We start from the raw sequence: 25843 nt of genomic DNA, 5'->3' as shown, positions 1-25843 counted from the left end.
GCCATTCTAAGCTGAATGTGCCTGCTCTCGTCAGATCGCAGAAGTTACACAGCTTAAGGCCTCGCTAGTACCAGTGTGGGAGACTGTCTGGGAATCCGTGGTGAGGTTGACTTTTTATTATGTCGTTTAGATTTTGTTTCACAATCGATTAAAAAGGACTATGGATTAAAGGATTTAATGTCAATGGCCATTCTAAGCTGAATGTGCCTGCTCTCGTCAGATCGCAGAAGTTACACAGCTTAAGGCCTCGCTAGTACCAGTGTGGGAGACTGTCTGGGAATCCGTGGTGCAGTTGACTTTTTATTATGTCGTTTAGATTTTGTTTCACAATAGATTAAATAGGACTATGGATTAAAGCATTTAATGTCAATAGCCATTCTAAGCTGAATGTGCCTGCTCTCGTCAGAACGCAGAAGTTACACAGCTTAAGGCCTCGCTAGTACCAGTGTGGGAGACTGTCTGGGAATCAGTGGTGTGGTTGAATTTTTATTATGTCGTTTAGATTTTGTTTCACAATCGATTAAAAAGGACTATGGATTAAAGCCTTTAATGTCAATGGCCATTCTAGGCTGAATGTCCCTGCTCTCGTCAGATCGCAGAAGTTACACAGCTTAAGGCCTCGCTAGTACCAGTGTGGGAGACTGTCTGGGAATCCGTGGTGTGGTTGACCTTTTATTATGTCGTTTAGATTTTGTTTCACAATCGATTAAAAAGGACTATGGATTAAAGCATTTAATGTCAATGGCCATTCTAAGCTGAATGTGCCTGCTCTCGTCAGATAGCAGAAGTTACACAGCTTAAGGCTTCGCTAGTACCATTGTGGGAGACTGTCTTGGAATCCGTGGTGCGGTTGACTTTTTATTATGTTGTTTAGATTTTGTTTCACAATCGATTAAAAAGGACTATGGATTAAAGCATTTAATGTCAATGGCCATTCTAAGCTGAATGTGCCTGCTCTCGTCAGATCGCAGAAGTTACACAGCTTAAGGCCTCGCTAGTACCAGTGTGGGAGACTGTCTGGGAATCCGTGGTGCAGTTGCCTTTTTATTATGTTGTTTAGATTTTGTTTCACAATAGATTAAATAGGACTATGGATTAAAGCATTTAACGTCAATAGCCATTCTAAGCTGAATGTGCCTGCTCTCGTCCGAACGCAGAAGTTACACAGCTTAAGGCCTCGCTAGTACCAGTGTGGGAGACTGTCTGGGAATCCGTGGTGCGGTTGAATTTTTATTATGTCGTTTAGATTTTGTTTCACAATCGATTAAAAAGGACTATGGATTAAAGCCTTTAAAGTCAATGGCCATTCTAAGCTGAATGTCCCTGCTCTTGTCAGATCGCAGAAGTTACACAGCTTAAGGCCTCGCTAGTACCAGTGTGGGAGACTGTCTGGGAATCCGTGGTGCGGTTGCCCTTTTATTATGTTGTTTAGATTTTGTTTCACAATAGATTAAATAGGACTATGGATTAAGGCTTTTAATGTCAATGGTCATTCTAAGCTGAATGTACCTGCTCTCGTCAGATCGCAGAAGTTACACAGCTTAAGGCCTCGCTAGAACCAGTGTGGGAGACTGTCTGGGAATCCGTGGTGCGGTTGACTTTTTATTATGTCGTTTAGATTTTGTTTCACAATAGATTAAATAGGACTATGGATTAAAGCATTTAACGTCAATGGCCATTCTAAGCTGAATGTGCCTGCTCTCGTCAGATCGCACAAGTTGCACAGCTTAAGGCCTCGCTAGTACCAGTGTGGGAGACTGTCTGGGAATCCGTGGAGCGGTTGAATTTTTATTATGTCGTTTCGATTTTGTTTCACAATCGATTAAAAAGGACTATGGATTACAGCATTTAACGTCAATGGCCATTGTAAGCTGAATGTCCCTGCTCTCGTCAGATCGCAGAAGTTACACAGCTTAAGGCCCTGCTAGTACCAGTGTGGGAGACTGTCTGGGAATCCGTGGTGCGGTTGACTTTTTATAATGTCGTTTAGATTTTGTTTCACAATAGATTAAATAGGACTATGGATTAAAACATTTAACGTCAATGGCCATTCTAAGCTGAATGTGCCTGCTCTCGTCAGAACGCAGAAGTTACATAGCTTAAGGCCTCGCTAGTACCAGTGTGGGAGACTGTCTGGGAATCCGTGGTGCGGTTGACTTTTTATTATGTTGTTTAGATTTTGTTTCACAATAGATTAAATAGGACTATGGATTAAGGCTTTTAATGTCAATGGCCATTCTAAGCTGAATGTGCCTGCTCTCGTCAGATCGCAGAAGTTACACAGCTTAAGGCCTCGCTAGTACCAGTGTGGGAGACTGTCTGGGAATCCGTGGTGCGGTTGACTTTTTATTATGTCGTTTAGATTTTGTTTCACAATCGATTAAAAAGGACTATGGATTAAAGCATTTAATGTCAATGGCCATTCGAAGCTGAATGTGCCTGCTCTCGTTAGATCGCAGAAGTTACACAGCTTAACGCCTCGCTAGTACCAGTGTGGGAGACTGTCTGGGAATCCGGGGTGCGGTTGACTTTTTATTATGTCGTTTAGATTTTGTTTCACAATAGATTAAATAGGACTATGGATTAAAGCATTTAACGTCAATGGCCATTCTAAGCTGAATGTGCCTCCTCTCGTCAGATCGCAGAAGTTACACAGCTTAAGGCCTCGCTAGTACCAGTGTGGGAGACTGTCTGGGAATCCGTGGTGCGGTTGAATTTTTATTATGTCGTTTAGATTTTGTTTCACAATCGATTAAAAAGGACTATGGATTAAAGCATTTAATGTCAATGGCCATTCTAAGCTGAATGTCCCTGCTCTCGTCAGATCGCAGAAGTTACACAGCTTAAGGTCTCGCTAGTACCAGTGTGGGAGACTGTCTGGGAATCCGTGGTGCGGTTGACTTTTTATTATGTCGTTTAGATTTTGTTTCACAATAGATTAAATAGGACTATGGATTAATGCGTTTAACGTCAATAGCCATTCTAAGCTGAATGTGCCTGCTCTCGTCAGAACGCAGAAGTTACACAGCTTAAGGCCTCGCTAGTACCAGTGTGGGAGACTGTCTGGGAATCTGTGGTGTGGTTGAATTTTTATTATGTCGTTTAGATTTTGTTTCACAATCGATTAAAAAGGACTATGGATTAAAGCCTTTAATGTCAATGGCCATTCTAGGCTGAATGTCCCTGCTCTCGTCAGATCGCAGAAGTTACACAGCTTAAGGCCTCGCTAGTACCAGTGTGGGAGACTGTCTGGGAATCCGTGGTGCGGTTGAATTTTTATTATGTTGTTTAGATTTTGTTTCACAATAGATTAAATAGGACTATGGATTAAGGCTTTTAATGTCAATGGCCATTCTAAGCTGAATGTGCCTGCTCTCGTCAGATCGCAGAAGTTACACAGCTTAAGGCCTCGCTAGTACAAGTGTGGGAGACTGTCTGGGAATTTGTGGTGCGCTTGCCTTTTTATTATGTCGTTTAGATTTTGTTTCACAATCGATTAAAAAGGACTATGGATTAAAGCATTTAATGTCAATGGCCATTCTAAGCTGAATGTGCCTTCTCTCGTTAGATCGCAGAAGTTACACAGTTTAACGCCTCGCTAGTACCAGTGTGGGAGACTGTCTGGGAATCCGTGGTGCGGTTGACTTTTTATTATGTCGTTTAGATTTTGTTTCACAATCGATTAAAAAGGACTATGGATTAAAGCATTTGATGTCAATGGCCATTCTAAGCTGAATGTCCCTGCTCTCGTCAGATCGTAGAAGTTACACAGCTTAAGGCCTCGCTAGTACCAGTGTGGGAGACTGTCTGGGAATCCGTGGTGCGGTTGACTTTTTATTATGTCGTTTAGATTTTGTTTCACAATCGATTAAAAAGGACTATGGATAAAAGCATTTAATGTCAATGGCCATTCTAAGCTGAATGTGCCTGCTCTCGTCAGATCGCAGAAGTTACACAGTTTAAGGCCTCGCTAGTACCAGTGTGGGAGACTGTCTGGGAATCCGTGGTGCGGTTGACTTTTTATTATGTCGTTTAGATTTTGTTTCACAATCGATTAAAAAGGACTATGGATTAAAGCATTTAATGTCAATGGCCATTCTAAGCTGAATGTCCCTGCTCTCGTCAGATCGCAGAAGTTACACAGCTTAAGGCCTCGCTAGTACCAGTGTGGGAGACTGTCTGGGAATCCGTGGTGCGGTTTACTTTTTATTATGTCGTTTAGATTTTGTTTCACAATCGATTAAAAAGGACTATGGATTAAAGCATTTAATGTCAATGGCCATTCTAAGCTTAATGTGCCTGCTCTCGTCAGATCGCTGAAGTTACACAGCTTAAGGCCTCGCTAGTACCAGTGTGGGAGACTGTCTGGGAATCCGTGGTGCGGTTGACTTTTTATTATGTCGTTTAGATTTTGTTTCACAATCGATTAAAAAGGACTATGGATTAAAGCATTTAATGTCAATGGCCATTCTAAGCTGAATGTGCCTGCTCTCGTCAGAACGCAGAAGTTACACAGCTTAATGCCTCGCTAGTACCATTGTGGGAGACTGTCTGGGAATCCGTGGTGCGGTTGAATTTTTATTATGTCGTTTAGATTTTGTTTCACAATCGATTAAAAAGGACTATGGATTAAAGCATTTAATGTCAATGGCCATTCTAAGCTGAATGTCCCTGCTCTCGTCAGATCGCAGAAGTTACACAGCTTAAGGCCTTGCTAGTACCAGTGTGGGAGACTGTCTGGGAATCCGTGGTGCGGTTGACTTTTTATTATGTCGTTTAGATTTTGTTTCACAATCGATTAAAAAGGACTATGGATTAAAGCATTTAATGTCAATGGCCATTCTAAGCTGAATGTGCCTGCTCTCATCAGATCTCAGAAGTTACACAGCTTAAGGCCTCGCTAGTACCAGTGTGGGAGACTGTCTGGGCATCCGTGGTGCGGTTGACTTTTTATTATGTTGTTTAGATTTTGTTTCACAATAGATTAAATAGGACTATGGATTAAAGCATTTAACGTCAATGGCCATTCTAAGCTGAATGTGCCTGCTCTCGTCAGATCGCAGAAGTTACACAGCTTAAGGCCTCGCTAGTACCAGTGTGGGAGACTGTCTGGGAATCTGTGGTGCGGTTGAATTTTTATTATGTCGTTTAGATTTTGTTTCACAATCGATTAAAAAGGACTATGGATTAAAGCATTTAATGTCAATGGCCATTCTAAGCTGAATGTCCCTGCTCTCGTCAGATCGCAGAAGTTACACAGTTTAAGGCCTCGCTAGTACCAGTGTGGGAGACTGTCTGGGAATCCGTGGTGCGGTTGACTTCTTATTATGTCGTTTAGATTTTGTTTCACAATCGATTAAAAAGGACTATGTATTAAAGCATTTAATGTCAATGGCCATTCTAAGCTGAATGTGCCTGCTCTTGTCAGATTGCAGAAGTTACACAGCTTAAGGCCTCGCTAGTACCAGTGTGGGAGACTGTCTGGGAATCTGTGGTGCGGTTGACTTTTTATTATGTCGTTTAGATTTTGTTTCACAATCGATTAAAAAGGACTATGGATTAAAGCATTTAATGTCAATGGCCATTCTAAGCTGAATGTTCCTTTCTCGTCAGATCGCAGAAGTTACACAGCTTAAGGCCTCGCTAGTACCAGTGTGGGAGACTGTCTTGGAATCCGTGGTGTGGTTGAATTTTTATTATGTCGTTTCGATTTTGTTTCACAATAGATTAAATAGGACTATGGATTAAAGCATTTAACGTCAATGGCCATTCCAAGCTGAATGTGCCTGCTCTCGTCAGAACGCAGAAGTTACACAGCTTAAGGCCTCGCTAGTACCAGTGTGTGAGACTGTCTGGGAATCCGTGGTGCGGTTGACTTTTTATTATGTCGTTTAGATTTTGTTTCACAATCGATTAAAAAGGACTATGGATTAAAGCATTTAATGTGAATGGCTATTCTAAGCTGAATGTGCCTGCTCTCGTTAGATCGCAGAAGTTACACAGCTTAACGCCTCGCTGGTACCAGTGTGGGAGACTGTCTGGGAATCCGTGGTGCGGTTGACTTTTTATTATGTCGTTTAGATTTTGTTTCACAATAGATTAAATAGGACTATGGATTAAAGCATTTAACGTCAATGGCCATTCTAAGCTGAATGTGCCTGCTCTCGTCGGAACGCAGAAGTTACACAGCTTAAGGCCTCGCTAGTACCAGTGTGGGAGACTGTCTGGGAATCCGTGGTGCGGTTGAACTTTTATTATGTCGTTTAGATTTTGTTTCACAATCGATTAAAAAGGACTATGGATTAAAGCATTTAATGTCAATGGCCATTCTAAGCTGAATGTGCCTGCTCTCGTCAGAACGCAGAAGTTACACAGCTTAAGGCCTCGCTAGTACCAGTGTGTGAGACTGTCTGGGAATCCGTGGTGCGGTTGACTTTTTATTATGTCGTTTAGATTTTGTTTCACAATCGATTAAAAAGGACTATGGATTAAAGCATTTAATGTCAATGGCCATTCTAAGCTCAATGTGCCTGCTCTCGTTAGATCGCAGAAGTTACACAGCTTAACGCCTCGCTGGTACCAGTGTGGGAGACTGTCTGGGAATCCGTGGTGCAGTTGACTTTTTATTATGTCGTTTAGATTTTGTTTCACAATAGATTAAATAGGACTATGGATTAAAGCATTTAATGTTAATGGCCATTCTAAGCTGAATGTGCCTGCTCTCGTCAGAACGCAGAAGTTACACAGCTTAAGGCCTCGCTAGTACCAGTGTGGGAGACTGTCTGGGAATCCGTGGTGCGGTTGCATTTTTATTATGTCGTTTAGATTTTGTTTCACAATCGATTAAAAAGGACTATGGATTAAAGCATTTAATGTCAATGGCCATTCTAAGCTGAATGTCCCTGCTCTCGTCAGATCGCAGAAGTTACACAGCTTAAGGCCTCGCTAGTACCAGTGTGGGAGACTGTCTGGGAATCCGTGGTGCGGTTGCCTTTTTATTATGTTGTTTAGATTTTGTTTCACAATAGATTAAATAGGACTATGGATTAAGGCTTTTAATGTCAATGGCCATTCTAAGCTGAATGTGCCTGCTCTCGTCAGATCGCAGAAGTTACACAGCTTAAGGCCTCGCTAGTACCAGTGTGGGAGACTGTCTGGGAATCCGTGGTGCGGTTGACTTTTTATTATGTCGTTTAGATTTTGTTTCACAATCGATTAAAAAGGACTATGGATTAAAGCATTTAATGTCAATGGCCATTCTAAGCTGAATGTACCTGCTCTCGTCAGATCGCAGAAGTTACACAGCTTAAGGCCTCGCTAGTACCAGTGTGGGAGACTGTCTGGGAATCCGTGGTGCGGTTGACTTTTTATTATGTCGTTTAGATTTTGTTTCACAATCGATTAAAAAGGACTATGGATTAAACCATTTAATGTCAATGGCCATTCTAAGCTGAATGTGCCTGCTCTCGTCAGATCTCAGAAGATACACAGCTTAAGGCCTCGCTAGTACCAGTGTGGGAGACTGTCTGGGAATCCGTGGTGCGGTTGACTTTTTACTATGTCGTTTAGATTTTGTTTCACAATAGATTAAATAGGACTATGGATTAAAGCATTTCAAGTCAATGGCCATTCTAAGCTGAATGTGCCTGCTCTCGTCAGATCGCAGAAGTTACACAGCTTAAGGCCTCGCTAGTACCAGTGTGGGAGACTGTCTGGGAATCCGTGGTGCGGTTGAATTTTTATTATGTCGTTTAGATTTTGTTTCACAATCGATTAAAAAGGACTATGGATTAAAGCATTTAATGTCAATGGCCATTCTAAGCTGAATGTCCCTGCTCTCGTCAGATCGCAGAAGTTGCACAGCTTAAGGCCTCGCTAGTACCAGTGTGGGAGACTGTCTGGGAATCCGTGGTGCGGTTGACTTTTTATTATGTCGTTTAGATTTTGTTTCACAATCGATTAAAAAGGACTATGGATTAAAGCATTTAAAGTCAATGGCCATTCTAAGCTGAATGTGCCTGCTCTCGTCAGGTTGCAGAAGTTACACAGCTTAAGGCCTCGCTAGTTCCAGTGTGGGAGCCTGTCTGGGAATCCGTGGTGTGGTTGACTTTTTATTATGTTGTTTAGATTTTGTTTCACAATAGATTAAATAGGACTATGGATTAAGGCTTTTAATGTCAATGGCCATTCTAAGCTGAACGTGCCTGCTCTCGTCAGATCGCAGAAGTTACACAGCTTAAGGCCTCGCTAGTACCAGTGTGGGAGACTGTCTGGGAATCCGTGGTGCGGTTGAATTTTTATTATGTCGTTTAGATTTTGTTTCACAATCGATTAAAAAGGACTATGGATTAAAGCATTTAATGTCAATGGCCATTCTAAGCTGAATGTCCCTGCTCTCGTCAGATCGCAGAAGTTACACAGCTTAAGGTCTCGCAAGTACCAGTGTGGGAGACTGTCTGGGAATCCGTGGTGCGGTTGACTTTTTATTATGTCGTTTAGATTTTGTTTCACAATAGATTAAATAGGACTATGGATTAAAGCATTTAACGTCAATGGCCGTTCTAAGCTGAATGTGCCTGCTCTCGTCAGATCGCAGAAGTTACACAGCTTAAGGCCTCGCTAGTACCAGTGTGGGAGACTGTCTGGGAATCCGTGGTTCGGTTGAATTTTTATTATGTCGTTTAGATTTTGTTTCACAATCGATTAAAAAGGACTATGGATTAAAGCATTTAATGTCAATGGCCATTCTAAGCTGAATGTGCCTGCTCTCGTCAGATCGCAGAAGTTACACAGCTTAAGGCCTCGCTAGTACCAGTGTGGGAGACTGTCTGGGAATCCGTGGTGCGGTTGAATTTTTATTATGTCGTTTAGATTTTGTTTCACAATCGATAAAAAAGGACTATGGATTAAAGCATTTAATGTCAATGGCCATTCTAAGCTGAATGTCCCTGCTCTCGTCAGATCGCCGAAGTTACACAACTTAAGGCCTCGCTAGTACCAGTGTGGGAGACTGTCTGGGAATCCGTGGTGCGGTTGACTTTTTATTATGTTGTTTAGATTTTGTTTCACAATAGATTAAATAGGACTATGGATTAAGGCTTTTAATGTCAATGGTCATTCTAAGCTGAATGTGCCTGCTCTCGTCAGACCGCAGAACTTACAAAGCTTAAGACCTTGCTAGTACCAGTGTGGGAGACTGTCTGGGAATCCTTGGTGCGGTTGCCTATTTATTATGTCGTTTAGATTTTGTTTCACAATCGATTAAAAAGGACTATGGATTAAAGCGTTTAATGTCAATGGCCATTCTAAGCTGAATGTGCCTGCTCTCGTTAGATCGCAGAAGTTACACAGCTTAACGCCTCGCTAGTACCAGTTTGGGAGACTGTCTGGGAATCCGTGGTGCGGTTGACTTTTTATTATGTCGTTTAGATTTTGTTTCACAATCGATTAAAAAGGACTATGGATTAAAGCATTTAATGTCAATGGCCATTCTAAGCTGAATGTGCCTGCTCTCGTCAGATCGCAGAAGTTACACAGCTTAAGGCCTCGCTAGTACCAGTGTGGGAGACTGTCTGGGAATCCGTGGTGCGGTTGACTTTTTATTATGTCGTTTAGATTTTGTTTCACAATCGATTAAAAAGGACTATGGATTAAAGCATTTAATGTCAATGGCCATTCTAAGCTGAATGTGCCTGCTCTCGTCAGATCGCAGAAGTTACACAGCTTAAGGCCTCGCTAGTACCAGTGTGGGAGACTGTCTGGGAATCCGTGGTGCGGTTGACTTTTTATTATGTCGTTTAGATTTTGTTTCACAATAGATTAAATAGGACTATGGATTAAAGCATTTAACGTCAATGGCCATTCTAAGCTGAATGTGCCTGCTCTCGTCAGAACGCAGAAGTTACACAGCTTAAGGCCTCGCTAGTACCATTGTGGGAGACTGTCTGGGAATCCGTGGTGCGGTTGAATTTTTATTATGTCGTTTAGATTTTGTTTCACAATCGATTAAAAAGGACTATGGATTAAAGCATTTAATGTCAATGGCCATTCTAAGCTGAATGTCCCTGCTCTCGTCAGATCGCAGAAGTTACACAGCTTAAGGCCTCGCTAGTACCAGTGTGGGAGACTGTCTGGGAATCCGTGGTGCGGTTGACTTTTTATTATGTTGTTTAGATTTTGTTTCACAATAGATTAAATAGGACTATGGATTAAGACTTTTAATGTCAATGGCCATTCTAAGCTGAATGTGCCTGCTCTCGTCAGATCGCAGAAGTTACACAGCTTAAGGCCTCGCTAGTACCAGTGTGGGAGACTGTCTGGGAATCCGTGGTGCGGTTGACTTTTTATTATGTCGTTTAGATTTTGTTTCACAATCGATTAAAAAGGACTATGGATTAAAGCATTTAATGTCAATGGCCATTCTAAGCTGAATGTGCCTGCTCTCGTTAGATCGCAGAAGTTACACAGCTTAACGCCTCGCTAGTACCAGTGTGGGAGACTGTCTGGGAATCCGTGGTGCGGTTGAATTTTTATTATGTCGTTTAGATTTTGTTTCACAATCGATTAAAAAGGACTATGGATTAAAGCATTTAATGTCAATGGCCATTCTAAGCTGAATGTCCCTGCTCTCGTCAGATCGCAGAAGTTACACAGCTTAAGGCCTCGCTAGTACCAGTGTGGGAGACTGTCTGGGAATCCGTGGTGTGGTTGACTTTTTATTATGTCGTTTAGATTTTGTTTCACAATCGATTAAAAAGGACTATGGATTAAAGCATTTAATGTCAATGGCCATTCTAAGCTGAATGTGCCTGCTCTCGTCAGATTGCAGAAGTTACACAGCTTAAGGCCTCGCTAGTACCAGTGTGGGAGACTGTCTGGGAATCCGTGGTGCGGTTGACTTTTTATTATGTCGTTTAGATTTTGTTTCACAATCGATTAAAAAGGACTATGGATTAAAGCATTTAATGTCAATGGCCATTCGAAGCTGAATGTGCCTTTCTCGTCAGATCGCAGAAGTTACACAGCTTAAGGCCTCGCTAGTACCAGTGTGGGAGACTGTCTGGGAATCCGTGGTGCGGTTGAATTTTTATTATGTCGTTTCGATTTTGTTTCACAATAGATTAAATAGGACTATGGATTAAAGCATTTAACGTCAATGGCCATTCCAAGCTGAATGTGCCTGCTCTCGTCAGAACGCAGAAGTTACACAGCTTAAGGCCTCGCCAGTACCAGTGTGTGAGACTGTCTGGGTATCCCTGGTGCGGTTGACTTTTTATTATGTCGTTTAGATTTTGTTTCACAATCGATTAAAAAGGACTATGGATTAAAGCATCTAATGTCAATGGCTATTCTAAGCTGAATGTGCCTGCTCTCGTTAGATCGCAGAAGTTACACAGCTTAACGCCTCGCTGGTACCAGTGTGGGAGACTGTCTGGGAATCCGTGGTGCGGTTGACTTTTTATTATGTCGTTTAGATTTTGTTTCACAATAGATTAAATAGGACTATGGATTAAAGCATTTAACGTCAATGGCCATTCTAAGCTGAATGTGCCTGCTCTCGTCAGATCACAGAAGTTACACAGCTTAAGGCCTCGCTAGTACCAGTGTGGGAGACTGTCTGGGAATCCGTGGTGCGGTTGAATTTTTATTATGTCGTTTAGATTTTGTTTCACAATCGATTAAAAAGGACTATGGATTAAAGCATTTAATGTCAATGGCCATTCTAAGCTGAATGTGCCTGCTCTCGTCAGATCGCAGAAGTTACGCAGCTTAAGGCCTCGCTAGTACCAGTGTGGGAGACTGTCTGGGAATCCGTGGTGCGGTTGAATTTTTATTATGTCGTTTAGATTTTGTTTCACAATCGATAAAAAAGGACTATGGATTAAAGCATTTAATGTCAATGGCCATTCTAAGCTGAATGTGCCTGCTCTCGTCAGATCGCAGAAGTTACACAGCTTAAGGCTTCGCTAGTACCAGTGTGGGAGACTGTCTGGGAATCCGTGGTGCGGTTGACTTTTTATTATGTCGTTTAGATTTTGTTTCACAATCGATTAAAAAGGACTATGGATTAAAGCATTTAATGTCAATGGCCATTCTAAGCTGAATGTGCCTTTCTCGTCAGATCGCAGAAGTTACACAGCTTAAGGCCTCGCTAGTACCAGTGTGGGAGACTGTCTGGGAATCCGTGGTGCGGTTGAATTTTTATTATGTCGTTTCGATTTTGTTTCACAATAGATTAAATAGGACTATGGATTAAAGCATTTAACGTCAATGGCCATTCCAAGCTGAATGTGCCTGCTCTCGTCAGAACGCAGAAGTTACACAGCTTAAGGCCTCGCTAGTACCAGTGTGTGAGACTGTCTGGGAATCCGTGGTGCGGTTGACTTTTTATTATGTCGTTTAGATTTTGTTTCACAATCGATTAAAAAGGACTATGGATTAAAGCATTTAATGTCAATGGCCATTCTAAGCTGAATGTGCCTGCTCTCGTTAGATCGCAGAAGTTACACAGCTTAACGCCTCGCTGGTACCAGTGTGGGAGACTGTCTGGGAATCCGTGGTGCGGTTGACTTTTTATTATGTCGTTTAGATTTTGTTTCACAATAGATTAAATAGGACTATGGATTAAAGCATTTAACGTCAATGGCCATTCTAAGCTGAATGTGCCTGCTCTCGTCAGAACGCAGAAGTTACACAGCTTAAGGCCTCGCTAGTACCAGTGTGGGCGACTGTCTGGGAATCCGTGGTGCGGTTGAATTTTTATTATGTCGTTTAGATTTTGTTTCACAATCGATTAAAAAGGACTATGGATTAAAGCATTTAATGTCAATGGCCATTCTAAGCTGAATGTCCCTGCTCTCGTCAGATCGCAGAAGTTACACAGCTTAAGGCCTCGCTAGTACCAGTGTGGGAGACTGTCTGGGAATCCGTGGTGCGGTTGACTTTTTATTATGTTGTTTAGATTTTGTTTCACAATAGATTAAATAGGACTATGGATTAAGGCTTTAAATGTCAATGGCCATTCTAAGCTGAATGTGCCTGCTCTCGTCAGATCGCAGAAGTTACACAGCTTAAGGCCTCGCTAGTACCAGTGTGGGAGACTGTCTGGGAATCCGTGGTGCGGTTGAATTTTTATTATGTCGTTTAGATTTTGTTTCACAATTGATTAAAAAGGACTATGGATTAAAGCATTTAATGTCAATGGCCATTCTAAGCTGAATGTGTCTGCTCTCGTCAGATCGTAGAAGTTACACAGCTTAAGGCCTCGCTAGTACCAGTGTGGGAGACTGTCTGGGAATCCGTGGTGCGGTTGACTTTTTATTATGTCGTTTAGATTTTCTTTCACAATCGATTAAAAAGGACTATGGATTAAAGCATTTAATGTCAATGGCCATTCTAAGCTGAATGTACCTGCTCTCGTCAGATCGCAGAAGTTACACAGCTTAAGGCCTCGCTAGTACCAGTGTGGGAGACTGTCTGGGAATCCGTGGTGCGGTTGACTTTTTATTATGTCGTTTAGATTTTGTTTCACAATCGATTAAAAAGGACTATGGATTAAAGCATTTAATGTCAATGGCCATTCTAAGCTGAATGTGCCTGCTCTCGTCAGATCTCAGAAGTTACACAGCTTAAGGCCTCGCTAGTACCAGTGTGGGAGACTGTCTGGGAATCCGTGGCGCGGTTGACTTTTTACTATGTCGTTTAGATTTTGTTTCACAATAGATTAAATAGGACTATGGATTAAAGCATTTAACGTCAATGGCCATTCTAAGCTGAATGTGCCTGCTCTCGTCAGATCGCAGAAGTTACACAGCTTAAGGCCTCGCTAGAACCAGTGTGGGAGACTGTCTGGGAATCCGTGGTGCGGTTGAATTTTTATTATGTCGTTTAGATTTTGTTTCACAATCGATTAAAAAGGACTATGGATTAAAGCATTTAATGTCAATGGCCATTCTAAGCTGAATGTCCCTGCTCTCGTCAGATCGCAGAAGTTACACAGCTTAAGGCCTCGCTAGTACCAGTGTGGGAGACTGGCTGGGAATCCGTGGTGCGGTTGACTTTTTATTATGTCGTTTAGATTTTGTTTCACAATCGATTAAAAAGGACTATGGATTAAGGCTTTTAATGTCAATGGCCATTCTAAGCTGAATGTGCCTGCTCTCGTCAGATTGCAGAAGTTACACAGCTTAAGGCCTCGCTAGTTCCAGTGTGGGAGACTGTCTGGGAATCCGTGGTGTGGTTGACTTTTTATTATGTTGTTTAGATTTTGTTTCACAATAGATTAAATAGGACTATGGATTAAGGCTTTTAATGTCAATGGCCATTCTAAGCTGAATGTGCCTGCTCTCGTCAGATCGCAGAAGTTACACAGCTTAACGCCTCGCTAGTACCAGTTTGGGAGACTGTCTGGGAATCCGTGGTGCGGTTGAATTTTTATTATGTCGTTTCGATTTTGTTTCACAATCGATTAAAAAGGACTATGGATTAAAGCATTTAATGTCAATGGCCATTCTAAGCTGAATGTCCTTGCTCTCGTCAGATCGCAGAAGTTACACAGCTTAAGGCCTCGCTAGTACCAGTGTGGGAGACTGTCTGGGAATCCGTGGTGCGGTTGACTTTTTATTATGTCGTTTAGATTTTCTTTCACAATCGATTAAAAAGGACTATGGATTAAAGCATTTAATGTCAATGGCCATTCTAAGCTGAATGTGTCTGCTCTCGTCAGATCGTAGAAGTTACACAGCTTAAGGCCTCGCTAGTACCAGTGTGGGAGACTGTCTGGGAATCCGTGGTGCGGTTGTCTTTTTATTATGTCGTTTAGATTTTCTTTCACAATCGATTAAAAAGGACTATGGATTAAAGCATTTAATGTCAATGGCCATTCTAAGCTGAATGTGCCTGCTCTCGTCAGATCGCAGAAGTTACACAGCTTAAGGCCTCGCTAGTACCAGTGTGGGAGACTGTCTGTGAATCCGTGGTGCGGTTGACTTTTTATTATGTCGTTTAGATTTTGTTTCACAATAGATTAAATATGACTATTGATTAAGGCTTTTAATGTCAATGGTCATTCTAAACTGAATGTGCCTGCTCTCGTCAGATCGCAGAACTTACAAAGCTTAAGGCCTTGCTAGTACCAGTGTGGGAGACTGTCTGGGAATCCTTGGTGCGGTTGACTATTTATTATGTCGTTTAGATTTTGTTTCACAATCGATTAAAAAGGACTATGGATTAAAGCATTTAATGTCAATGGCCATTCTAAGCTGAATGTGCCTGCTCTCGTTAGATCGCAGAAGTTACGCAGCTTAATGCCTCGCTAGTACCAGTGTGGGAGACTGTCTGGGAATCCGTGGTGCGGTTGACTTTTTATTATGTTGTTTAGATTTTGTTTCACAATAGATTAAATAGGACTATGGATTAAAGCATTTAAAGTCAATGGCCATTCCAAGCTGAATGTGCCTGCTCTCGTCAGATCGCAGAAGTTACACAGCTTAAGGTCTCGCTAGTACTAGTGTGGGAGACTGTCTGGGAATCCGTGGTGCGGTTGAATTTTTATTATGTCGTTTAGATTTTGTTTCACAATCGATTAAAAAGGACTATTGATTAAGGCTTTTAATGTCAATGGCCATTCTAAACTGAATGTGCCTGCTCTCGTCAGATCGCAGAACTTACAAAGCTTAAGGCCTTGCTAGTACCAGTGTGGGAGACTGTCTGGGAATCCTTGGTGCGGTTGACTATTTATTATGTCGTTTAGATTTTGTTTCACAATCGATTAAAAAGGACTATGGATTAAAGCATTTAATGTCAATGGCCATTCTAAGCTGAATGTGCCTGCTCTCGTTAGATCGCAGAAGTTACGCAGCTTAATGCCTCGCTAGTACCAGTGTGGGAGACTGTCTGGGAATCCGTGGTGCGGTTGACTTTTTATTATGTTGTTTAGATTTTGTTTCACAATAGATTAAATAGGACTATGGATTAAAGCATTTAAAGTCAATGGCCATTCCAAGCTGAATGTGCCTGCTCTCGTCAGATCGCAGAAGTTACACAGCTTAAGGTCTCGCTAGTACTAGTGTGGGAGACTGTCTGGGAATCCGTGGTGCGGTTGAATTTTTATTATGTCGTTTAGATTTTGTTTCACAATCGATTAAAAAGGACTATGGATTAAAGCATTTAATGTCAATGGCCATTCTAAGATGAATGTCCCTGCTCTCGTCAGATCGCAGAAGTTACACAGCTTAAGGCCCCGCTAGTACCAGTGTGGGAGACTATCTGGGAATCCGTGGTGCGGTAGACTTTTTATTATGTCGTTTAGATTTTGTTTCATAATCGATTAAAAAGGACTATGGATTAAAGCATTTAATGTCAATGGCCATTCTAAGCTGAATGTGCCTGCTCTCGTCAGATCGCAGAAGTTACACAGCTTAAGGCCTCGCTAGTACCAGTGTGGGAGAATGTCTGGGAATCAGTGGTGCAGTTGACTTTTTATTATGTTGTTTAGATTTTGTTTCACAATCGATTAAAAAGGACTATGGATTAAAGCATTTAAAGTCAATGGCCATTCTAAGCTGAATGTGCCTGCTCTCGTCAGATTGCAGAAGTTACACAGCTTAAGGCCTCACTAGTACCAGTGTGGGAGACTGTCTGGGAATCCGTGGTGCGGTTGACTTTTTATTATGTCGTTTAGATTTTGTTTCACAATAGATTAAATAGGACTATGGATTAAAGCATTTAACGTCAATGGCCATTCTAAGCTGAATGTGCCTGCTCTCGTCAGATCGCAGAAGTAAAACAGCTTAAGGCCTCGCTAGTACCGGTGTGGGAGACTGTCTGGGAATCCGTGGTGCGGTTGAATTTTTATTATGTCGTTTAGATTTTGTTTCACAATCGATTAAAAAGGACTATGGATTAAAGCATTTAATGTCAATGGCCATTCTAAGCTGAATGTCCCTGCTCTCGTCAGATCGCAGAAGTTACACAGCTTAAGGCCTCGCTAGTACCAGTGTGGGAGACTGTCTGGGAATCCGTGGTGCGGTTGACTTTTTATTATGTCGTTTAGATTTTGTTTCACAATAGATTAAATAGGACTATGGATTAAAGCATTTAACGTCAATGGCCATTCTAAGCTGAATGTGCCTGCTCTTGTAAGAACGCAGAAGTTACACAGCTTAAGCCCTCGCTAGTACCAGTGTGGGAGACTGTCTGTGAATCCGTGGTGCGGTTGAATTTTTATTATGTCGTTTAGATTTTGTTTCACAATCGATTAAAAAGGACTATGGATTAAAGCATTTAATGTCAATGGCCATTCTAAGCTGAATGTCCCTGCTCTCGTCAGATCGCAGAAGTTACACAGCTTAAGGCATCGCTAGTACCAGTGTGGGAGACTGTCTGGGAATCCGTGGTACGGTTGACTTTTTATTATGTTGTTTAGATTTTGTTTCACAATAGATTAAATAGGACTATGGATTAAGGCTTTTAATGTCAATGGCCATTCTAAGCTGAATGTGCCTGCTCTCGTCAGATCGCAGAAGTTACACAGCTTAAGGCCTCGCTAGTACCTGTGTGGGAGACTGTCTGGGAATCCGTGGTGCGGTTGACATTTTATTATGTCGTTTAGATTTTGTTTCACAATCGATTAAAAAGGACTATGGATTAAAGCATTTAATGTCAATGGCCATTCTAAGCTGAATGTCCCTGCTCTCGTCAGATCGCAGAAGTTACACTGCCTAAGGCCTCGCTAGTGCCAGTGTGGGAGACTGTCTGGGAATCCGTGGTGCGGTTGACTTTTTATTATGTCGTTTAGATTTTGTTTCACAATCGATTAAAAAGGACTTTGGATTAAAGCATTTAATGTCAGTGGCCATTCTAAGCTGAATGTGCCTGCTCTCGTCAGATCGCAGAAGTTATACAGCTTAAGGCCTCGCTAGTACCAGTGTGGGAGACTGTCTGGGAATCCGTGGTGCGGTTGACTTTTTATTATGTTGTTTAGATTTTGTTTCACAATAGATTAAATAGGACTATGGATTAAGGCTTTTAATGTCAATGGCCATTCTAAGCTGAATGTGCCTGCTCTCGGCAAATCGCAGAAGTTACACAGCTTAAGGCCTCGCTAGTACCAGTGTGGGAGACTGTCTGGGAATCCGTGGTGCGGTTGCCTTTTTATTATGTTGTTTAGATTTTGTTTCACAATCGATTAAATAGGACTATGGATTAAAGCATTTAACGTCAATGGCCATTCTAAGCTGAATGTGCCTGCTCTCGTCAGATCGCAGAAGTTACACAGCTTAATGCCTCGCTAGTACCAGTGTGGGAGACTGTCTGGGAATCAGTAGTGCGGTTCACTTTTTATTATGTCGTTTAGATTTTGTTTCACAATCGATTAAAAAGGACTATGGAATAAAGTATTTAATGTCAATGGCCATTCTAAGCTGAATGTGCCTGCTTTTGTCAGATCGCAGAAGTTACACAGCTTAAGGCCTCGCTAGTACCAGTGTGGGAGACTGTCTGGGAATCCGTGGTGCGGTTGACTTTTTATTATGTCGTTTAGATTTTGTTTCACAATAGATTAAATAGGACTATGGATTAAAGCATTTAACGTCAATGGCCATTCTAAGCTGAATGTGCCTGCTCTTGTCAGAACGCAGAAGTTACACAGCTTAAGGCCTCGCTAGTACCAGTGTGGGAGACTGTCTGGGAATCCGTGGTGCGGTTGAATTTTTATTATGTCGTTTAGATTTTGTTTCACATTCGATTAAAAAGGACTATGGATTAAAGCATTTAATGTCAATGGCCATTCTAAGCTGAATGTCCCTGCTCTCGTCAGATCGCAGAAGTTACACAGCTTAAGTCCTCGCTAGTACTAGTGTGGGAGACTGTCTGGGAATCCGTGGTGCGGTTGACTTTTTATTATGTCGTTTAGATTTTGTTTCACAATAGATTAAATAGGACTATGGATTAAAGCATTTAACGTCAATGGCCATTCTAAGCTGAATGTGCCTGCTCTCGTCAGTTTGCAGAAGTTACACAGCTTAAGGCCTCGCTAGTACCAGTGTGGGAGACTGTCTGGGAATCCGTGGTGCGGTTGAATTTTTATTATGCCGTTTAGATTTTGTTTCACAATCGATTAAAAAGGACTATGGATTAAAGTATTTAATGTCAATGGCCATTCTAAGCTGAATGTGCCTGCTTTCGTCAGATCGCAGAAGTTACACAGCTTAAGGCCTCGCTAGTACCAGTGTGGGAGACTGTCTGGGAATCCGTGGTGCGGTTGACTTTTTATTATGTCGTTTAGATTTTGTTTCACAATCGATTAAAAAGGACTATGGATTAAAGTATTTAATGTCAATGGCCATTCTAAGCTGAATGTGCCTGCTTTCGTCAGATCGCAGAAGTTACACAGCTTAAGGCCTCGCTAGTACCAGTGTGGGAGACTGTCTGGGAATCCGTGGTGCGGTTGACTTTTTATTATGTCGTTTAGATTTTGTTTCACAATAGATTAAATAGGACTATGGATTAAAGCATTTAACGTCAATGGCCATTCTAAGCTGAATGTGCCTGCTCTTGTCAGAACGCAGAAGTTACACAGCTTAAGGCCTCGCTAGTACCAGTGTGGGAGACTGTCTGGGACTTCGTGGTGCGGTTGAATTTTTATTATGTCGTTTAGATTTTGTTTCACAATCGATTAAAAAGGACTATGGATTAAAGCATTTAATGTCAATGGCCATTCTAAGCTGAATGTCCCTGCTCTCGTCAGATCGCAGAAGTTACACAGCTTAAGGCCTCGCTAGTACCAGTGTGGGAGACTGTCTGGGAATCCGTGGTACGGTTGACTTTTTATTATGTTGTTTAGATTTTGTTTCACAATAGATTAAATAGGACTATGGATTAAGGCTTTTAATGTCAATGGCCATTCTAAGCTGAATGTGCCTGCTCTCGTCAGATCGCAGAAGTTACACAGCTTAAGGCCTCGCTAGTACCAGTGTGGGAGACTGTCTGGGAATCCGTGGTGCGCTTGACTTTTTATTATGTCGTTTAGATTTTGTTTCACAATCGATTAAAAAGGACTATGGATTAAAGCATTTAATGTCAATGGCCATTCTAAGCTGAATGTCCCTGCTCTCGTCAGATCGCAGAAGTTACACAGCTTAAGGCCTCGCTAGTACCAGTGTGGGAGACTGTCTGGGAATCCGTGGTGCGGTTGACTTTTTATTATGTCGTTTAGATTTTGTTTCACAATCGATTAAAAAGGACTTTGGATTAAAGCATTTAATGTCAGTGGCCATTCTAAGCTGAATGTGCCTTCTCTCGTCAGATCGCAGAAGTTACACAGCTTAAGGCCTCACTAGTACCAGTGTGGGAGACTGTCTGGGAATCCGTGGTGCGGTTGACTTTTTATTATGTTGTTTAGATTTTGTTTCACAATAGATTAAATAGGACTATGGATTAAGGCTTTTAATGTCAATGGCCATTCTAAGCTGAATGTGCCTGCTCTCGTCAGATCGCAGAAGTTACACAGCTTAACGCCTCACTAGTACCAGTGTGGGAGACTGTATGGGAATCCGTGGTGCGGTTGCCTTTTTATTATGTTGTTTAGATTTTGTTTCACAATCGATTAAAAAGGACTATGGATTAAAGCATTTAATGTCAATGGCCATTCTAAGCTGAATGTGCCTGCTCTCGTTAGATCGCAGAAGTTACGCAGCTTAATGCCTCGCTAGTACCAGTGTGGGAGACTGTCTGGGAATCCGTGGTGCGGTTGACTTTTTATTATGTTGTTTAGATTTTGTTTCACAATAGATTAAATAGGACTATGGATTAAAGCATTTAAAGTCAATGGCCATTCCAAGCTGAATGTGCCTGCTCTCGTCAGATCGCAGAAGTTACACAGCTTAAGGTCTCGCTAGTACCAGTGTGGGAGACTGTCTGGGAATCAGTGGTGCGGTTGAATTTTTATTATGTCGTTTAGATTTTGTTTCACAATCGATTAAAAAGGACTATGGATTAAAGCATTTAATGTCAATGGCCATTCTAAGATGAATGTCCCTGCTCTCGTCAGATCGCAGAAGTTACACAGCTTAAGGCCCCGCTAGTACCAGTGTGGGAGACTATCTGGGAATCCGTGGTGCGGTTGACTTTTTATTATGTCGTTTAGATTTTGTTTCATAATCGATTAAAAAGGACTATGGATTAAAGCATTTAATGTCAATGGCCATTCTAAGCTGAATGTGCCTGCTCTCGTCAGATCGCAGAAGTTACACAGCTTAAGGCCTCGCTAGTACCAGTGTGGGAGAATGTCTGGGAATCAGTGGTGCAGTTGACTTTTTATTATGTTGTTTAGATTTTGTTTCACAATCGATTAAAAAGGACTATGGATTAAAGCATTTAAAGTCAATGGCCATTCTAAGCTGAATGTGCCTGCTCTCGTCAGATTGCAGAAGTTACACAGCTTAAGGCCTCACTAGTACCAGTGTGGGAGACTGTCTGGGAATCCGTGGTGCGGTTGACTTTTTATTATGTCGTTTAGATTTTGTTTCACAATAGATTAAATAGGACTATGGATTAAAGCATTTAACGTCAATGGCCATTCTAAGCTGAATGTGCCTGCTCTCGTCAGATCGCAGAAGTAACACAGCTTAAGGCCTCGCTAGTACCGGTGTGGGAGACTGTCTGGGAATCCGTGGTGCGGTTGAATTTTTATTATGTCGTTTAGATTTTGTTTCACAATCGATTAAAAAGGACTATGGATTAAAGCATTTAATGTCAATGGCCATTCTAAGCTGAATGTCCCTGCTCTCGTCAGATCGCAGAAGTTACACAGCTTAAGGCCTCGCTAGTACCAGTGTGGGAGACTGTCTGGGAATCCGTGGTGCTGTTGACCTTTTATTATGTCGTTTAGATTTTGTTTCACAATCGATTAAAAAGGACTATGGATTAAAGCATTTAATGTCAATGGCCATTCTAAGCTGAATGTCCCTGCTCTCGTCAGATCGCAGAAGTTACACAGCTTAAGTCCTCGCTAGTACCAGTGTGGGAGACTGTCTGGGAATCCGTGGTGCGGTTGACTTTTTATTATGTCGTTTAGATTTTGTTTCACAATAGATTAAATAGGACTATGGATTAAAGCATTTAACGTCAATGGCCATTCTAAGCTGAATGTGCCTGCTCTCGTCAGATCGCAGAAGTTACACAGCTTAAGGCCTCGCTAGTACCAGTGTGGGAGACTGTCTGGGAATCCGTGGTGCGGTTGACTTTTTATTATGTCGTTTAGATTTTGTTTCACAATAGATTAAATAGGACTATGGATTAAAGCATTTAACGTCAATGGCCATTCTAAGCTGAATGTGCCTGCTCTTGTAAGAACGCAGAAGTTACACAGCTTAAGCCCTCGCTAGTACCAGTGTGGGAGACTGTCTGGGAATCCGTGGTGCGGTTGACTTTTTATTATGTTGTTTAGATTTTGTTTCACAATCGATTAAAAAGGACTATGGATTAAAGCATTTAATGTCAATGGCCATTCTAAGCTGAATGTGCCTGCTCTCGTTAGATCGCAGAAGTTACGCAGCTTAATGCCTCGCTAGTACCAGTGTGGGAGACTGTCTGGGAATCCGTGATGCGGTTGACTTTTTATTATGTTGTTTAGATTTTGTTTCACAATAGATTAAATAGGACTATGGATTAAAGCATTTAAAGTCAATGGCCATTCCAAGCTGAATGTGCCTGCTCTCGTCAGATCGCAGAAGTTACACAGCTTAAGGTCTCGCTAGTACCAGTGTGGGAGACTGTCTGGGAATCCGTGGTGCGGTTGACTTTTTATTATGTCGTTTAGATTTTGTTTCACAATCGATTAAAAAGGACTATGGATTAAAGCATTTAATGTCAATGGCCATTCTAAGATGAATGTCCCTGCTCTCGTCAGATCGCAGAAGTTACACAGCTTAAGGCCCCGCTAGTACCAGTGTGGGAGACTATCTGGGAATCCGTGGTGCGGTTGACTTTTTATTATGTCGTTTAGATTTTGTTTCATAATCGATTAAAAAGGACTATGGATTAAAGCATTTAATGTCAATGGCCATTCTAAGCTGAATGTGCCTGCTCTCGTCAGATCGCAGAAGTTACACAGCTTAAGGCCTCGCTAGTACCAGTGTGGGAGAATGTCTGGGAATCAGTGGTGCAGTTGACTTTTTATTATGTTGTTTAGATTTTGTTTCACAATCGATTAAATAGGACTATGGATTAAGGCTTTTAATGTCAATGGCCATTCTAAGCTGAATGTGCCTGCTCTCGGCAAATCGCAGAAGTTACACAGCTTAAGGCCTCGCTAGTACCAGTGTGGGAGACTGTCTGGGAATCCGTGGTGCGGTTGCCTTTTTATTATGTTGTTTAGATTTTGTTTCACAATCGATTAAATAGGACTATGGATTAAAGCATTTAAAGTCAATGGCCATTCTAAGCTGAATGTGCCTGCTCTCGTCAGATCGCAGAAGTTACACAGCTTAAGGCCTCGCTAGTACCAGTGTGGGAGACTGTCTGGGAATCCGTGGTGCGGTTGAATTTTTATTATGTCGTTTAGATTTTGTTTCACAATCGATTAAAAAGGACTATGGATTAAAGCATTTAATGTCAATGGCCATTCTAAGATGAATGTCCCTGCTCTCGTCAGATCGCAGAAGTTACACAGCTTAAGGCCCCGCTAGTACCAGTGTGGGAGACTATCTGGGAATCCGTGGTGCGGTTGACTTTTTATTATGTCGTTTAGATTTTGTTTCATAATCGATTAAAAAGGACTATGGATTAAAGCATTTAATGTCAATGGCAATTCTAAGCTGAATGTGCCTGCTCTCGTCAGATCGCAGAAGTTACACAGCTTAAGGCCTCGCTAGTACCAGTGTGGGAGAATGTCTGGGAATCAGTGGTGCAGTTGACTTTTTATTATGTCGTTTAGATTTTGTTTCACAATCGATTAAAAAGGACTATGGATTAAAGCATTTAAAGTCAATGGCCTTTCTAAGCTGAATGTGCCTGCTCTCATCAGATCGCAGAAGTTACACAGCTTAAGGCCTTGCTAGTACCAGTGTGGGAGACTGTCTGGGAATCCGTGGTGCGGTTGAATTTTTATTATGTCGTTTAGATTTTGTTTCACAATCGATTAAAAAGGACTATGGATTAAAACATTTAATGTCAATGGCCATTCTAAGCTGAATGTCCCTGCTCTCGTCAGATCGCAGAAGTTACACAGCTTAAGGCCTCGCTAGTACCAGTGTGGGAGACTGTCTGGGAATCCGTGGTGCGGTTGACATTTTATTATGTCGTTTAGATTTTGTTTCACAATAGATTAAATAGGACTATGGATTGAAGCTTTTAATGTCAAAGGCCATTCTAAGCTGAATGTGCCTGCTCTCGTCAGATCGCAGAAATTACACAGCTTAAGGCCTCACTAGTACCAGTGTGGGAGACTGTCTGGGAATCCGTGGTGCGGTTGACTTTTTATTATGTAGTTTAGATTTTGTTTCACAATCGATTAAAAACGACTATGGATTAAAGCATTTAATGTCAATGGCCATTCTAAGCTGAATGTGCCTGCACTCGTCAGATCGCAGAAGTTACACAGCTTAAGGCCTCGCTAGTACCAGTGTGGGAGACTGTTTGGGAATCCGTGGTGCGGTTGCCTTTTTATTATGTTGTTTAGATTTTGTTTCACAATAGATTAAATAGGACTATGGATTAAAGCAGTTATTGTCAATGGCCATTCTAAGCTGAATGTGCCTGCTCTCATCTGATCGCAGAAGTTACACAGCTTAAGGCCTCGCTAGTACCAGTGTGGGAGACTGTCTGGGAATCCATGGTGCAGTTGACTTTTTATTATGTCGTTTAGAATTTGTTTCACAATCGATTAAAAATAATAATAAACTAAAGCTTTAAAAGTTAATGGCTATTCTTAGGTGAAATGTGCTTTTTCTCGTCAAATCGCAGATCAATAACACTTTAACACCTCGCTAGTACCAGTGTGGGAGACTTTCTGGGCTTCCGTGGTGCTGTTGACTTTTTATTATGTCGTTTAGACTTTCTTTCACAATTGTTTAAAAATAAAAATAGACTAAAGCTTTAAAAGTTAATAGACATTCTAAGCTTAAATGTGCCTTTTCTCGTCAAATCGCAGATATATAACACTTTAAGGCCTCGCTAGTACGAGTGTGAGAGACTGTCTGGGAATCCGAGGTGCGGTTGACTTTTTATTATGTCGTTTAGATTTGTTTCACAATCGATTAAAATGGACTATGGATTAAAGCATTTAATGTCAATGGCCATTCTAAGCTGAATGTGCCTGCTCTCGTCAGATCGCAGAAGTTACACAGCTTAAGGCCTCGCTAGTACCAGTGTGGGAGACTGTCTGGGAATCCGTGGTGCGGTTGACTTTTTATTATGTAGTTTATATTTTGTTTCACAATAGATTAAATAGGACTATGGATTAAGGCTTTTAATGTCAAAAGCCATTCTAAGCTGAATGTGCCTGCTCTCATCAGATCGCAGAAGTTACACAGCTTAAGCCCTCGCTAGTACCAGTGTGGGAGACTGTCTGGGAATCCGTGGTGCGGTTGACTTTTTATTATGTCGTTTAGATTTTGTTTCACAATCGATTAAAAACGACTATGGATTAAAGCATTTAATGTCAAGGGCCATTCTAAGCTGAATGTGCCTGCTCTCGTCAGATCGCAGAAGTTACACAGCTTAAGGCCTCGCTAGTACCAGTGTGGGAGACTGTCTGGGAATCCGTGGTGCGGTTGCCTTTTATTATGTCGTTTAGATTTTGTTTCACAATAGATTAAATAGCACTATGGATTAAAGCAGTTAT

At 41.7% G+C, this 25843-nt stretch overlaps 114 pseudogenes; all 114 read left to right on the top strand.

The window, feature by feature from the left end:
* The first annotated feature begins 179 nt into the window (after nt 1–179).
* LOC142716968 (5S ribosomal RNA) lies at nt 180–298 on the top strand (annotated as a pseudogene).
* Nucleotides 299–365: 67 nt separating this feature from the next.
* On the top strand, nt 366–484 carry LOC142716843 (5S ribosomal RNA; annotated as a pseudogene).
* Nucleotides 485–551: 67 nt separating this feature from the next.
* LOC142716664 (5S ribosomal RNA) lies at nt 552–670 on the top strand (annotated as a pseudogene).
* Nucleotides 671–737: 67 nt separating this feature from the next.
* On the top strand, nt 738–856 carry LOC142716941 (5S ribosomal RNA; annotated as a pseudogene).
* Nucleotides 857–923: 67 nt separating this feature from the next.
* On the top strand, nt 924–1042 carry LOC142716556 (5S ribosomal RNA; annotated as a pseudogene).
* Nucleotides 1043–1109: 67 nt separating this feature from the next.
* On the top strand, nt 1110–1228 carry LOC142716543 (5S ribosomal RNA; annotated as a pseudogene).
* A 67-nt stretch (nt 1229–1295) lies between these two features.
* On the top strand, nt 1296–1414 carry LOC142716826 (5S ribosomal RNA; annotated as a pseudogene).
* A 67-nt stretch (nt 1415–1481) lies between these two features.
* On the top strand, nt 1482–1600 carry LOC142716765 (5S ribosomal RNA; annotated as a pseudogene).
* Nucleotides 1601–1853: 253 nt separating this feature from the next.
* On the top strand, nt 1854–1972 carry LOC142716904 (5S ribosomal RNA; annotated as a pseudogene).
* A 67-nt stretch (nt 1973–2039) lies between these two features.
* On the top strand, nt 2040–2158 carry LOC142716509 (5S ribosomal RNA; annotated as a pseudogene).
* Nucleotides 2159–2225: 67 nt separating this feature from the next.
* LOC142716932 (5S ribosomal RNA) lies at nt 2226–2344 on the top strand (annotated as a pseudogene).
* A 253-nt stretch (nt 2345–2597) lies between these two features.
* LOC142716961 (5S ribosomal RNA) lies at nt 2598–2716 on the top strand (annotated as a pseudogene).
* Nucleotides 2717–2783: 67 nt separating this feature from the next.
* Nucleotides 2784–2902, top strand: LOC142716669 (5S ribosomal RNA; annotated as a pseudogene).
* Nucleotides 2903–2969: 67 nt separating this feature from the next.
* Nucleotides 2970–3088, top strand: LOC142716782 (5S ribosomal RNA; annotated as a pseudogene).
* Nucleotides 3089–3155: 67 nt separating this feature from the next.
* LOC142716776 (5S ribosomal RNA) lies at nt 3156–3274 on the top strand (annotated as a pseudogene).
* Nucleotides 3275–3341: 67 nt separating this feature from the next.
* Nucleotides 3342–3460, top strand: LOC142716965 (5S ribosomal RNA; annotated as a pseudogene).
* A 253-nt stretch (nt 3461–3713) lies between these two features.
* Nucleotides 3714–3832, top strand: LOC142716677 (5S ribosomal RNA; annotated as a pseudogene).
* Nucleotides 3833–3899: 67 nt separating this feature from the next.
* LOC142716523 (5S ribosomal RNA) lies at nt 3900–4018 on the top strand (annotated as a pseudogene).
* A 67-nt stretch (nt 4019–4085) lies between these two features.
* Nucleotides 4086–4204, top strand: LOC142716660 (5S ribosomal RNA; annotated as a pseudogene).
* A 67-nt stretch (nt 4205–4271) lies between these two features.
* On the top strand, nt 4272–4390 carry LOC142716718 (5S ribosomal RNA; annotated as a pseudogene).
* A 67-nt stretch (nt 4391–4457) lies between these two features.
* LOC142716889 (5S ribosomal RNA) lies at nt 4458–4576 on the top strand (annotated as a pseudogene).
* Nucleotides 4577–4643: 67 nt separating this feature from the next.
* Nucleotides 4644–4762, top strand: LOC142716580 (5S ribosomal RNA; annotated as a pseudogene).
* Nucleotides 4763–4829: 67 nt separating this feature from the next.
* Nucleotides 4830–4948, top strand: LOC142716813 (5S ribosomal RNA; annotated as a pseudogene).
* A 67-nt stretch (nt 4949–5015) lies between these two features.
* LOC142716714 (5S ribosomal RNA) lies at nt 5016–5134 on the top strand (annotated as a pseudogene).
* Nucleotides 5135–5201: 67 nt separating this feature from the next.
* On the top strand, nt 5202–5320 carry LOC142716572 (5S ribosomal RNA; annotated as a pseudogene).
* A 67-nt stretch (nt 5321–5387) lies between these two features.
* Nucleotides 5388–5506, top strand: LOC142716911 (5S ribosomal RNA; annotated as a pseudogene).
* A 252-nt stretch (nt 5507–5758) lies between these two features.
* Nucleotides 5759–5877, top strand: LOC142716842 (5S ribosomal RNA; annotated as a pseudogene).
* Nucleotides 5878–6130: 253 nt separating this feature from the next.
* LOC142716629 (5S ribosomal RNA) lies at nt 6131–6249 on the top strand (annotated as a pseudogene).
* A 67-nt stretch (nt 6250–6316) lies between these two features.
* Nucleotides 6317–6435, top strand: LOC142716673 (5S ribosomal RNA; annotated as a pseudogene).
* A 253-nt stretch (nt 6436–6688) lies between these two features.
* On the top strand, nt 6689–6807 carry LOC142716781 (5S ribosomal RNA; annotated as a pseudogene).
* Nucleotides 6808–6874: 67 nt separating this feature from the next.
* On the top strand, nt 6875–6993 carry LOC142716635 (5S ribosomal RNA; annotated as a pseudogene).
* A 67-nt stretch (nt 6994–7060) lies between these two features.
* Nucleotides 7061–7179, top strand: LOC142716920 (5S ribosomal RNA; annotated as a pseudogene).
* A 67-nt stretch (nt 7180–7246) lies between these two features.
* LOC142716493 (5S ribosomal RNA) lies at nt 7247–7365 on the top strand (annotated as a pseudogene).
* A 67-nt stretch (nt 7366–7432) lies between these two features.
* LOC142716796 (5S ribosomal RNA) lies at nt 7433–7551 on the top strand (annotated as a pseudogene).
* Nucleotides 7552–7618: 67 nt separating this feature from the next.
* LOC142716623 (5S ribosomal RNA) lies at nt 7619–7737 on the top strand (annotated as a pseudogene).
* Nucleotides 7738–7804: 67 nt separating this feature from the next.
* On the top strand, nt 7805–7923 carry LOC142716759 (5S ribosomal RNA; annotated as a pseudogene).
* A 253-nt stretch (nt 7924–8176) lies between these two features.
* On the top strand, nt 8177–8295 carry LOC142716641 (5S ribosomal RNA; annotated as a pseudogene).
* A 67-nt stretch (nt 8296–8362) lies between these two features.
* On the top strand, nt 8363–8481 carry LOC142716750 (5S ribosomal RNA; annotated as a pseudogene).
* Nucleotides 8482–8548: 67 nt separating this feature from the next.
* LOC142716976 (5S ribosomal RNA) lies at nt 8549–8667 on the top strand (annotated as a pseudogene).
* Nucleotides 8668–8734: 67 nt separating this feature from the next.
* LOC142716622 (5S ribosomal RNA) lies at nt 8735–8853 on the top strand (annotated as a pseudogene).
* A 67-nt stretch (nt 8854–8920) lies between these two features.
* On the top strand, nt 8921–9039 carry LOC142716899 (5S ribosomal RNA; annotated as a pseudogene).
* A 253-nt stretch (nt 9040–9292) lies between these two features.
* LOC142716877 (5S ribosomal RNA) lies at nt 9293–9411 on the top strand (annotated as a pseudogene).
* A 67-nt stretch (nt 9412–9478) lies between these two features.
* Nucleotides 9479–9597, top strand: LOC142716908 (5S ribosomal RNA; annotated as a pseudogene).
* A 67-nt stretch (nt 9598–9664) lies between these two features.
* Nucleotides 9665–9783, top strand: LOC142716895 (5S ribosomal RNA; annotated as a pseudogene).
* A 67-nt stretch (nt 9784–9850) lies between these two features.
* LOC142716573 (5S ribosomal RNA) lies at nt 9851–9969 on the top strand (annotated as a pseudogene).
* Nucleotides 9970–10036: 67 nt separating this feature from the next.
* Nucleotides 10037–10155, top strand: LOC142716501 (5S ribosomal RNA; annotated as a pseudogene).
* A 67-nt stretch (nt 10156–10222) lies between these two features.
* Nucleotides 10223–10341, top strand: LOC142716883 (5S ribosomal RNA; annotated as a pseudogene).
* Nucleotides 10342–10408: 67 nt separating this feature from the next.
* LOC142716964 (5S ribosomal RNA) lies at nt 10409–10527 on the top strand (annotated as a pseudogene).
* A 67-nt stretch (nt 10528–10594) lies between these two features.
* On the top strand, nt 10595–10713 carry LOC142716592 (5S ribosomal RNA; annotated as a pseudogene).
* Nucleotides 10714–10780: 67 nt separating this feature from the next.
* LOC142716598 (5S ribosomal RNA) lies at nt 10781–10899 on the top strand (annotated as a pseudogene).
* A 624-nt stretch (nt 10900–11523) lies between these two features.
* Nucleotides 11524–11642, top strand: LOC142716833 (5S ribosomal RNA; annotated as a pseudogene).
* Nucleotides 11643–11709: 67 nt separating this feature from the next.
* Nucleotides 11710–11828, top strand: LOC142716524 (5S ribosomal RNA; annotated as a pseudogene).
* A 67-nt stretch (nt 11829–11895) lies between these two features.
* LOC142716542 (5S ribosomal RNA) lies at nt 11896–12014 on the top strand (annotated as a pseudogene).
* Nucleotides 12015–12266: 252 nt separating this feature from the next.
* LOC142716840 (5S ribosomal RNA) lies at nt 12267–12385 on the top strand (annotated as a pseudogene).
* A 67-nt stretch (nt 12386–12452) lies between these two features.
* LOC142716933 (5S ribosomal RNA) lies at nt 12453–12571 on the top strand (annotated as a pseudogene).
* A 67-nt stretch (nt 12572–12638) lies between these two features.
* On the top strand, nt 12639–12757 carry LOC142716560 (5S ribosomal RNA; annotated as a pseudogene).
* A 67-nt stretch (nt 12758–12824) lies between these two features.
* On the top strand, nt 12825–12943 carry LOC142716499 (5S ribosomal RNA; annotated as a pseudogene).
* Nucleotides 12944–13010: 67 nt separating this feature from the next.
* LOC142716620 (5S ribosomal RNA) lies at nt 13011–13129 on the top strand (annotated as a pseudogene).
* Nucleotides 13130–13196: 67 nt separating this feature from the next.
* On the top strand, nt 13197–13315 carry LOC142716791 (5S ribosomal RNA; annotated as a pseudogene).
* Nucleotides 13316–13382: 67 nt separating this feature from the next.
* LOC142716975 (5S ribosomal RNA) lies at nt 13383–13501 on the top strand (annotated as a pseudogene).
* Nucleotides 13502–13568: 67 nt separating this feature from the next.
* On the top strand, nt 13569–13687 carry LOC142716754 (5S ribosomal RNA; annotated as a pseudogene).
* Nucleotides 13688–13754: 67 nt separating this feature from the next.
* On the top strand, nt 13755–13873 carry LOC142716942 (5S ribosomal RNA; annotated as a pseudogene).
* A 67-nt stretch (nt 13874–13940) lies between these two features.
* LOC142716557 (5S ribosomal RNA) lies at nt 13941–14059 on the top strand (annotated as a pseudogene).
* Nucleotides 14060–14126: 67 nt separating this feature from the next.
* Nucleotides 14127–14245, top strand: LOC142716934 (5S ribosomal RNA; annotated as a pseudogene).
* A 67-nt stretch (nt 14246–14312) lies between these two features.
* Nucleotides 14313–14431, top strand: LOC142716958 (5S ribosomal RNA; annotated as a pseudogene).
* A 67-nt stretch (nt 14432–14498) lies between these two features.
* Nucleotides 14499–14617, top strand: LOC142716593 (5S ribosomal RNA; annotated as a pseudogene).
* Nucleotides 14618–14684: 67 nt separating this feature from the next.
* Nucleotides 14685–14803, top strand: LOC142716898 (5S ribosomal RNA; annotated as a pseudogene).
* Nucleotides 14804–14870: 67 nt separating this feature from the next.
* LOC142716587 (5S ribosomal RNA) lies at nt 14871–14989 on the top strand (annotated as a pseudogene).
* A 253-nt stretch (nt 14990–15242) lies between these two features.
* On the top strand, nt 15243–15361 carry LOC142716703 (5S ribosomal RNA; annotated as a pseudogene).
* Nucleotides 15362–15428: 67 nt separating this feature from the next.
* LOC142716906 (5S ribosomal RNA) lies at nt 15429–15547 on the top strand (annotated as a pseudogene).
* A 253-nt stretch (nt 15548–15800) lies between these two features.
* Nucleotides 15801–15919, top strand: LOC142716702 (5S ribosomal RNA; annotated as a pseudogene).
* Nucleotides 15920–15986: 67 nt separating this feature from the next.
* Nucleotides 15987–16105, top strand: LOC142716905 (5S ribosomal RNA; annotated as a pseudogene).
* Nucleotides 16106–16172: 67 nt separating this feature from the next.
* Nucleotides 16173–16291, top strand: LOC142716801 (5S ribosomal RNA; annotated as a pseudogene).
* Nucleotides 16292–16358: 67 nt separating this feature from the next.
* Nucleotides 16359–16477, top strand: LOC142716894 (5S ribosomal RNA; annotated as a pseudogene).
* Nucleotides 16478–16544: 67 nt separating this feature from the next.
* Nucleotides 16545–16663, top strand: LOC142716662 (5S ribosomal RNA; annotated as a pseudogene).
* A 67-nt stretch (nt 16664–16730) lies between these two features.
* LOC142716503 (5S ribosomal RNA) lies at nt 16731–16849 on the top strand (annotated as a pseudogene).
* Nucleotides 16850–16916: 67 nt separating this feature from the next.
* LOC142716498 (5S ribosomal RNA) lies at nt 16917–17035 on the top strand (annotated as a pseudogene).
* Nucleotides 17036–17288: 253 nt separating this feature from the next.
* LOC142716890 (5S ribosomal RNA) lies at nt 17289–17407 on the top strand (annotated as a pseudogene).
* Nucleotides 17408–17474: 67 nt separating this feature from the next.
* LOC142716504 (5S ribosomal RNA) lies at nt 17475–17593 on the top strand (annotated as a pseudogene).
* A 253-nt stretch (nt 17594–17846) lies between these two features.
* LOC142716521 (5S ribosomal RNA) lies at nt 17847–17965 on the top strand (annotated as a pseudogene).
* Nucleotides 17966–18404: 439 nt separating this feature from the next.
* LOC142716799 (5S ribosomal RNA) lies at nt 18405–18523 on the top strand (annotated as a pseudogene).
* A 67-nt stretch (nt 18524–18590) lies between these two features.
* On the top strand, nt 18591–18709 carry LOC142716771 (5S ribosomal RNA; annotated as a pseudogene).
* A 67-nt stretch (nt 18710–18776) lies between these two features.
* LOC142716659 (5S ribosomal RNA) lies at nt 18777–18895 on the top strand (annotated as a pseudogene).
* Nucleotides 18896–18962: 67 nt separating this feature from the next.
* On the top strand, nt 18963–19081 carry LOC142716953 (5S ribosomal RNA; annotated as a pseudogene).
* A 67-nt stretch (nt 19082–19148) lies between these two features.
* LOC142716564 (5S ribosomal RNA) lies at nt 19149–19267 on the top strand (annotated as a pseudogene).
* Nucleotides 19268–19334: 67 nt separating this feature from the next.
* LOC142716563 (5S ribosomal RNA) lies at nt 19335–19453 on the top strand (annotated as a pseudogene).
* A 253-nt stretch (nt 19454–19706) lies between these two features.
* Nucleotides 19707–19825, top strand: LOC142716642 (5S ribosomal RNA; annotated as a pseudogene).
* A 253-nt stretch (nt 19826–20078) lies between these two features.
* LOC142716497 (5S ribosomal RNA) lies at nt 20079–20197 on the top strand (annotated as a pseudogene).
* A 67-nt stretch (nt 20198–20264) lies between these two features.
* On the top strand, nt 20265–20383 carry LOC142716913 (5S ribosomal RNA; annotated as a pseudogene).
* Nucleotides 20384–20450: 67 nt separating this feature from the next.
* Nucleotides 20451–20569, top strand: LOC142716938 (5S ribosomal RNA; annotated as a pseudogene).
* A 67-nt stretch (nt 20570–20636) lies between these two features.
* Nucleotides 20637–20755, top strand: LOC142716701 (5S ribosomal RNA; annotated as a pseudogene).
* Nucleotides 20756–21008: 253 nt separating this feature from the next.
* On the top strand, nt 21009–21127 carry LOC142716710 (5S ribosomal RNA; annotated as a pseudogene).
* Nucleotides 21128–21194: 67 nt separating this feature from the next.
* Nucleotides 21195–21313, top strand: LOC142716893 (5S ribosomal RNA; annotated as a pseudogene).
* Nucleotides 21314–21380: 67 nt separating this feature from the next.
* LOC142716661 (5S ribosomal RNA) lies at nt 21381–21499 on the top strand (annotated as a pseudogene).
* Nucleotides 21500–21566: 67 nt separating this feature from the next.
* LOC142716774 (5S ribosomal RNA) lies at nt 21567–21685 on the top strand (annotated as a pseudogene).
* A 67-nt stretch (nt 21686–21752) lies between these two features.
* Nucleotides 21753–21871, top strand: LOC142716486 (5S ribosomal RNA; annotated as a pseudogene).
* Nucleotides 21872–21938: 67 nt separating this feature from the next.
* On the top strand, nt 21939–22057 carry LOC142716705 (5S ribosomal RNA; annotated as a pseudogene).
* A 67-nt stretch (nt 22058–22124) lies between these two features.
* Nucleotides 22125–22243, top strand: LOC142716871 (5S ribosomal RNA; annotated as a pseudogene).
* A 67-nt stretch (nt 22244–22310) lies between these two features.
* LOC142716916 (5S ribosomal RNA) lies at nt 22311–22429 on the top strand (annotated as a pseudogene).
* Nucleotides 22430–22496: 67 nt separating this feature from the next.
* Nucleotides 22497–22615, top strand: LOC142716931 (5S ribosomal RNA; annotated as a pseudogene).
* Nucleotides 22616–22682: 67 nt separating this feature from the next.
* Nucleotides 22683–22801, top strand: LOC142716763 (5S ribosomal RNA; annotated as a pseudogene).
* A 67-nt stretch (nt 22802–22868) lies between these two features.
* Nucleotides 22869–22987, top strand: LOC142716708 (5S ribosomal RNA; annotated as a pseudogene).
* A 67-nt stretch (nt 22988–23054) lies between these two features.
* On the top strand, nt 23055–23173 carry LOC142716892 (5S ribosomal RNA; annotated as a pseudogene).
* A 253-nt stretch (nt 23174–23426) lies between these two features.
* Nucleotides 23427–23545, top strand: LOC142716619 (5S ribosomal RNA; annotated as a pseudogene).
* A 67-nt stretch (nt 23546–23612) lies between these two features.
* On the top strand, nt 23613–23731 carry LOC142716707 (5S ribosomal RNA; annotated as a pseudogene).
* A 67-nt stretch (nt 23732–23798) lies between these two features.
* Nucleotides 23799–23917, top strand: LOC142716967 (5S ribosomal RNA; annotated as a pseudogene).
* Nucleotides 23918–23984: 67 nt separating this feature from the next.
* LOC142716827 (5S ribosomal RNA) lies at nt 23985–24103 on the top strand (annotated as a pseudogene).
* A 67-nt stretch (nt 24104–24170) lies between these two features.
* On the top strand, nt 24171–24289 carry LOC142716525 (5S ribosomal RNA; annotated as a pseudogene).
* Nucleotides 24290–24356: 67 nt separating this feature from the next.
* On the top strand, nt 24357–24475 carry LOC142716667 (5S ribosomal RNA; annotated as a pseudogene).
* Nucleotides 24476–24542: 67 nt separating this feature from the next.
* On the top strand, nt 24543–24661 carry LOC142716772 (5S ribosomal RNA; annotated as a pseudogene).
* A 67-nt stretch (nt 24662–24728) lies between these two features.
* Nucleotides 24729–24847, top strand: LOC142716594 (5S ribosomal RNA; annotated as a pseudogene).
* Nucleotides 24848–25287: 440 nt separating this feature from the next.
* Nucleotides 25288–25406, top strand: LOC142716859 (5S ribosomal RNA; annotated as a pseudogene).
* Nucleotides 25407–25473: 67 nt separating this feature from the next.
* Nucleotides 25474–25592, top strand: LOC142716857 (5S ribosomal RNA; annotated as a pseudogene).
* A 67-nt stretch (nt 25593–25659) lies between these two features.
* LOC142716666 (5S ribosomal RNA) lies at nt 25660–25778 on the top strand (annotated as a pseudogene).
* The last annotated feature ends 65 nt before the right edge of the window (nt 25779–25843 follow it).

Source organism: Rhinoderma darwinii, unplaced genomic scaffold (genome assembly GCF_050947455.1).
Source record: "Rhinoderma darwinii isolate aRhiDar2 unplaced genomic scaffold, aRhiDar2.hap1 Scaffold_4521, whole genome shotgun sequence".
In the NCBI taxonomy this organism is placed as follows: Eukaryota; Metazoa; Chordata; class Amphibia; order Anura; family Rhinodermatidae; genus Rhinoderma; species Rhinoderma darwinii.
This window is presented reverse-complemented; position numbering and strand designations above follow the sequence as displayed.